The following is a 6,714-nucleotide window of genomic DNA, read 5'->3' as shown; positions in this document are numbered from 1 at the left end:
AAATTTCTATCCTACTGGTTTTGCTTAACTCTGGAAAGGAGAGGGCTTATTTTCATATGTAGATTAACAATAGAGCAGTAACAAGGACATAGGGAATTCTGCAATAGATCTACAACAAATCTAAAACAGATTTTCCATGAAGAGGTATGACTTTATGGAGAAAGTCTTATAGATTGACGTTTCTAACTATAGTTTGGTAATAGGCATGTCTTACATAAAAGAGTGTCTTATGATCATTACTATTATTTTATATTTGTCATTAACTGGCATGAGAAAAGCTAAGTATGTAAGAAAATATGCTATTTATTTTTATAAAGTTAAAATGATTATTAATTACTTGACTCCCAAGGTATTGTCTTCTTTAAATACTAAACAATTGCTTTCATAATTCTAACAAGTAAATTCTTCTCTTCCATGGTTGATTTATATATATATGTGTGCATATATATGCATATACGTATATATAGCACTGTAGCACTGTCCTTCCGTTGTTCATCGATTTGCTCGAGTGGGCCCAGTAACATCTCCATTGTGAGACTTGTTGTTAATGTGTTTCCTGCAATACAATACATCAAATAGGTCACAGGTAGCTTGCCAGGCTTTGCCATGCGGACAAGATGCTCTCGGTAGCTTGCCGGGCTCTCTGAGAGGGCTGGAGGAATCGAACCTGGGCTGAACGGGTCGGCCACATGCAAGGCAACTGCCCTACCCGCTGTGCTATCGCTCCAGCCCCCCCCCCCCCCCCACACACACACATATTTCTTTTTCTAGAGAGGGATACAATGTAGCCTTACTCTAATCAGAAAAATCCTGTTTCTTGCTCCAAATTATCCTTTCACTGTGGACTATATTTATAGAAATTATTTTTTATAAGAATTGCTTCTAAGTGAGTCTGAAGGAAACCTTAATGCCTATGTTAAATGAAATTTCTTTGTTTCTTTGAATAACTTCCCAAGGCAACCCTATATCACTTTGGGTGGAGAAAATAGTCACTATGATTTATCTACAAAGAGAAATTGTAATGATTCTCATTTTAGCCAATTAAAAATAGTATCAGTGTGGGTGTCTCGGGAAGACACGCCCTCTCGGCAACAAAGCTTTCAAATAGTCACGAGCACTGGCCACTTGCAACTGAAAATCTGGCCAAGAGTCACTGAAATACGGCAAGATGAAGTTTATTTTCAAAGTTCTTAGCACCTCTCCACTGCTGTGCAAGAGAATAAATTCAATTTTTCCTCCCCAGAGACAAAGTGGAAAGCCAGGGTAATTGCTCCCATTCATCTTGTAGCATTGAGGGGAAGCAAGTCTTTGGAAGAAAAGCTGAGTGGGAGGTAGGAGAAACCAAGACTGAAATGTCACCATCACACTGCTAAATTGGACGAGCTCAGGAACTGCACTTAACACTCAATTTGCAGTGTTTTTTTATTGTATGAAACACTTCGAATTTACTTTCCTGCAATAGAGAATAAAATCGAATCTACCTGAAGAAATACCCCCCCAAAAAGGGTCCATACCCTCATAGAGAATAATATAGACTATAGACTGAGATATACTCAGACTGTGGTAAGGATGTAAACCTAAAGCAATTTTAAAGGCAAGGAACGAGGAGTAGAAGAAAAGCATCAAAAGAAAATACCATGTAGACGTGGAAAAACAGAATATTGCTCCATAACCAGTAATGAGAAAATTACTTGTCATTTTTAAAGACAACGTAGCCCCAAACCCACTGGAAAGATACAACTCTTTGAACATAGAAATCTTGTTAAAAAATAAGTGACAAAAATAAATCATGAAGACATTCTAAATTTCATTCTCTCTCAGAAAATTTGATGTGCTGGAATTTTTCTTACCTGTGAAGATTGTTATGATTCTAAAAGATCTATTTGTAGGTTTATTTTGCTCTAAGTAGTACATCCAGGAGTTCATATTTTGTGTACTCTGTGTAAGACATCTTGTTTTGTTATAAAACTCCCATTATTTCCATCTTGGTTAAAAGTATAGTTGCTGAACTGTTAATTTAACAAGTGGAGTGTGGGGAGAGAGGGTGGGGGTCAAGGAGAGGGCTGGGGCGGTGGGGGAGGGGCATTGGCCTTGGGTGTTCAGTGAAGTACAGGATCGGACCCAGGTTGGCTGCATGCAGGCCAGCACCCTAGCCACTAAATTCCTTTTAACTCAAAGAATTTGAAAGCAGGATCTCAAAAAGAAGTCTGCATTTCCATACCACTGTTCATGGTATCCAGGATAGAAAAGCAGCCTCACTGACCACCATGAATTAATGGATGAAGATGGAAAAGTTTCAGACTAGAAATTTATACGTACATGAATGTTGTATATTTATATATGTCAGCATAGTTATGTGATATATAATTATTATATGTTTAGGGTGAAGTCTCCTGCCCCCGCGCCTGGCTGTTCCTCGCCGGGGCCGCTTGGAGGGGAGCGGGTTGAGCTTTCCTCCCCACCCCGACCAGGGCTCCGGCAGCCGAAGACCTCCAGGACCAGCCACCACCATGCTGAGACCACTCTCCGCACACATGAAGGTACTGGCAGAGGGACAAAGCCACGCGGGTTCCGGGGCCGAGATCTCCAAGCCTACTCGGATTGGAGTCGAGCATCCTCCACCCAGGTCCTCCAAATTCCAGTAGGCGGGGGTCACACCCACCACCTGGCCCCCTGGCGCCATGTAATCCCATCAGCGGCCAAGACTCAGAGACTATAAAATCCAGCTCCCGGAACCGCGCAGCCTCGCGACATCTTATCAGGACATCTTTTTTATGACATCTTATTATCTCATTCCTACTTTGGACAAACTTGCAGGCTATCTAATGTAGCCTGCCCACAGGGCAGTCTGGCAAACTCCCCGTGGCGTACCAAATATGCCAAATACCAGTAACAATGATGGATCTCATTCTCCTAAAGAACCTTGAATATAATCTCAGGGCTAGGATGAAAGAGACGTTACTGGGGCCTGCTCGAGGCAATCAATGAATAACAGGATGATGAAATGAAATGAAATGAAAAATGTTTAGGGTACACATTTATGAATTTGATAAAGATATGGCAATGTGATTATCAGTGTTAACTAACACATCCATCATAAAATAATTTGTTTGATAATAAAAATATGTAAGATCTTTATTGGCAGCAACTCTCAAGGAATGATATACTATTGACTACAATCACAATGTTCTGCATTAAATCCCTAGAACTTATTTATTTTTATTTTAAGACATTTAATTTTTTACCTTTTGATCATTATCTACCCAACATGAAACCCAGGCCCCTTATGAGTGATCCACAGTTTAGTGATTCCTTTTAATAATTATCTTCCTCCATCTCATTTCACTTATCACTTATCACTTAACTTCCCGTTAGTTGTCGATTTGCTCGAGCGGGCACCAGTAACGTCTCCATTTGTCCCTGTCACGTGCTAGTGTAGCCCAATGGCATCTGTTCGCTCCGGGAACATGAAGAGCCTCAAACCGATCCTTCATGATCTTGACGAAGAGGTCTGACCATCTGGTAGGTGGGCGGCCACGCGGTCTCTTGACATCCCGTGGAATCCAATCAGTAACAGCTCTAGTCCAACGGTCATCTTTAAATCTCATTACGTGACCAGCCCATCTGATTTTCGACACCTTGGCAAATGAGACAGCGTCCCTGATTCTTGATCATAGACGGATGTCAGAACTCCGGATTCTTTCTCTCATTTGAGTGAAACGTGATATTCCAAGCATAGCTCTTTCTATTCTTCTTTGGGAGACCTGAATAGCGTTCTCATCTTGTTTGTGTAGGGCCCAGGTCTCTGAGGCATATGTTAATGCAGGAAGAACAGTGGAATCAAAGAGATGTGCCCGGAGCCGGAGGTTCTTCGTCCTCTAACTACAACTGGTCTCATTCACCTGACCCCCATCTCATTTAACGTGGAATAATGTCTTCATCATACTGTAACTAATGAAAAATATACATGTGTTGTCAAATATGTATATATATATATATATATATATATATATATATTTGGCAGTAAGTCATTTTAGTACAGGATAACATAAAATTTAATAGATTTACCAAGGCGTGGAGGAGAACAAGGAATGCAAAAGACAAATATTGTGTAGTCATATCAGATTGATACAGATTGTACAGGGGCAGAGCCTGGTCTTAAATTTAATTCTCAGAATTTTGAGAAAAGTCATGAAAACAAGTCGGGAAAAATTTACAGTGAAAACAAGCCAGGACAGGAGTTTAGCAAATAAAAACAATTGTCTTCTGCATGTGGTAATTTCTACTTAAAGTGCCGTTGCAGATGTACAGATGAGCAAAGAGTTGTTTTTTTAGAGATAGCTTAGACTTTTAGTTCCACAATATATCATAACATTCTTTGCTGGAAAAATTTTCTTTATGCAAATGTTGGCTAGGAGATGCTTGAAAAGAAAAAAGTATAAATGGAGACTATATACAAACACAAATAGATGATATGTGAATGCTTGGAAGTTAAATTAGAGGTGCATGAGGAAACTAAAAGCTTATTTGAAGTAAGACATTTCAACTTTCCACACAATTTATCAATTCTAGTTTAAGGGTTAACGTCAGTTTTGTGTGACATTGTCTCCTGAATTAAAAACCTCAAGGTTGGTCTACTCCTCCAGGAAAAATGTTTAGAGCTTAGAAGGTAGAGCATTGCAAATACGCAGCCAGGGAAGAATAGCAAAGGTGACAAGCAAGGAAAGAATCACCTCACCAGCGTAAGTCTTCCGGTTCCTGCTGGTTGTCTCTGTGAAACACTCAGCCTCTCTCCTCCTGTACCTGTCGAACGTCTATGCACCTACTAAAGGTAAGGTAAAGGTAAAGGCCCTCCCGTTGATCGTCGATTTGCTCGAGGGGGCTCAGTAACGTCTCCATTGGAGACTTTGTTGTTACTGTGTTTGGCATATCGAATGTGTCACGGGTAGCTTTCCAGGCTCTGTCCTGCGGGCGAGATCCTCTCGGTAGCTTGCCGGGCTCTCCGAGAGGGGCGGAGGAATCGAACTCGGGTCGGCCATGTTGGCCGCTTGTGAGGCGAACGCCCTACCGCTGTGCTATCACTCCACCTACTAACTCTCCTTAACAACCCTATCCATTGAGGGGTCAGCAACAGAACACGGGGTCAGGTGCTTGCCTTGCACGCAGCCTACCTGGGTTCTGTCCCCAGCATCCCATATGGTTCCCAGAGCCAGCCAGGGATAACGCCGGAGTGCAGAGCCAGGAGTAACCCAGAGCACCATCAGGTGTGTCCCCAATCCCCACCCCGTCCCACCCCACACACACACACCAATAGAGCCTCTCTCAGTTGAAGCGATGGCACTGGTACTGGATGCCCCGGGTGGTAGAGTAAATGGTTCAGAATAAATGGTCGACTGTGAGACCAAAAATGACTACTCAGGTCAGCCTAAATCTTGGACAGTGGCTGTGTGTTTTGTCGCCTTCTATGTTTGCTTATCTCATTCTCTGCAACCAACTGACCTCTTTTGGACAGAGGTCAAAGGTGTTAATTCAACTGGCATTACACAAATAGTTTATTCTCCTATGGTATCAATTTTTTTTCCTCACTAGATTGCAAAAGTCCCTAGTGAATGAGCATTCTGTTTTACCTATTACTTCCCTCATAATACTTCTCATAATGTCTTGGGATAGGCACTGTTAAAAAAGCCTTGCTTCAACAGCTTATAATTTTTCTTTTTTTGCTCTTTTTAATTGATCATTTGGGGGTAAACTAAGTATGTGATGGAAATAGTGGTTGTTCAAAGAAGAAATAAGACATTGTCTATTTGCTTAAATTTCATAGTGTTCAATTTCAATAATTTATTGAAAAGGGAAATACAAAGACAGAAAAAATTTGCTATGAATTTTTGCTCTTATAAATTGAATGATATTGCATAACAAATTGTATAATTAAATTTTCTAATTACTTAGAGATAATATTATGTGATAATTAGTGTTTGAGAGAGAAATTTTCCTTTCAAATCCCGTTCTCTTTTGTGGGGTGGATGGATGGGCCCACACCCAGTGGTACACTCAACTTTCTTCCTGCTGTTTGCTCTGGAATCAATCCTGGAAGTTCCAGGGACTTTAGGCAGTGCTGGGGCTCAATCCTGTGTCACCTTTATATAAGACAACTACCCTAAACCATATACTATCTTTTGGGGCTACACGTCCTACATTTGTTTTAGTTTTAATACCAAATGAAAAAATTATATGAAAAAGTTCTAATAAAATGGGGAAAAGAAATAAACAGAAGCCTGATAAAATAAGACATACAGATGGTCAAAAAGTGAGTGAATGAGTACTCTGCATCCCTTATCACTGGGAAAACGCAAAACGATGACTTAACACCTTGCACCAGTGAGATTGGCACACATCACAAAGATTAACAATCAAGGTTATGTGTTGTGGGGAACAGGGACCCTCATTCACTGCTCATGGAAATGTTGACTGGAAGGGTTCAAACTTTTTGGAAAACTATGGACACTTCTCAACAAACAATTTAAGCATTGAGCTTCCTTCTGTGACCCAGAAATTCCACTCTGGGAATCTACCCCAAGGATCCAAAATCTCAATTTGGATAAGATATATGTACTCCGACTTCGACCGTGAGTGTGGAAAGGTTGGACTACAGCTGAATCTTACGAAGACAATGTTTATGAGAAACAGCCTCGTTCCTGATGCCCATTCGCTCTC

The sequence above is a fragment of the Sorex fumeus genome, unplaced genomic scaffold (assembly GCF_029834395.1).
Source record: "Sorex fumeus unplaced genomic scaffold, SorFum_2.1 ptg000002l, whole genome shotgun sequence".
Lineage (NCBI taxonomy): Eukaryota > Metazoa > Chordata > Mammalia > Eulipotyphla > Soricidae > Sorex > Sorex fumeus.
This window is presented reverse-complemented; position numbering follows the sequence as displayed.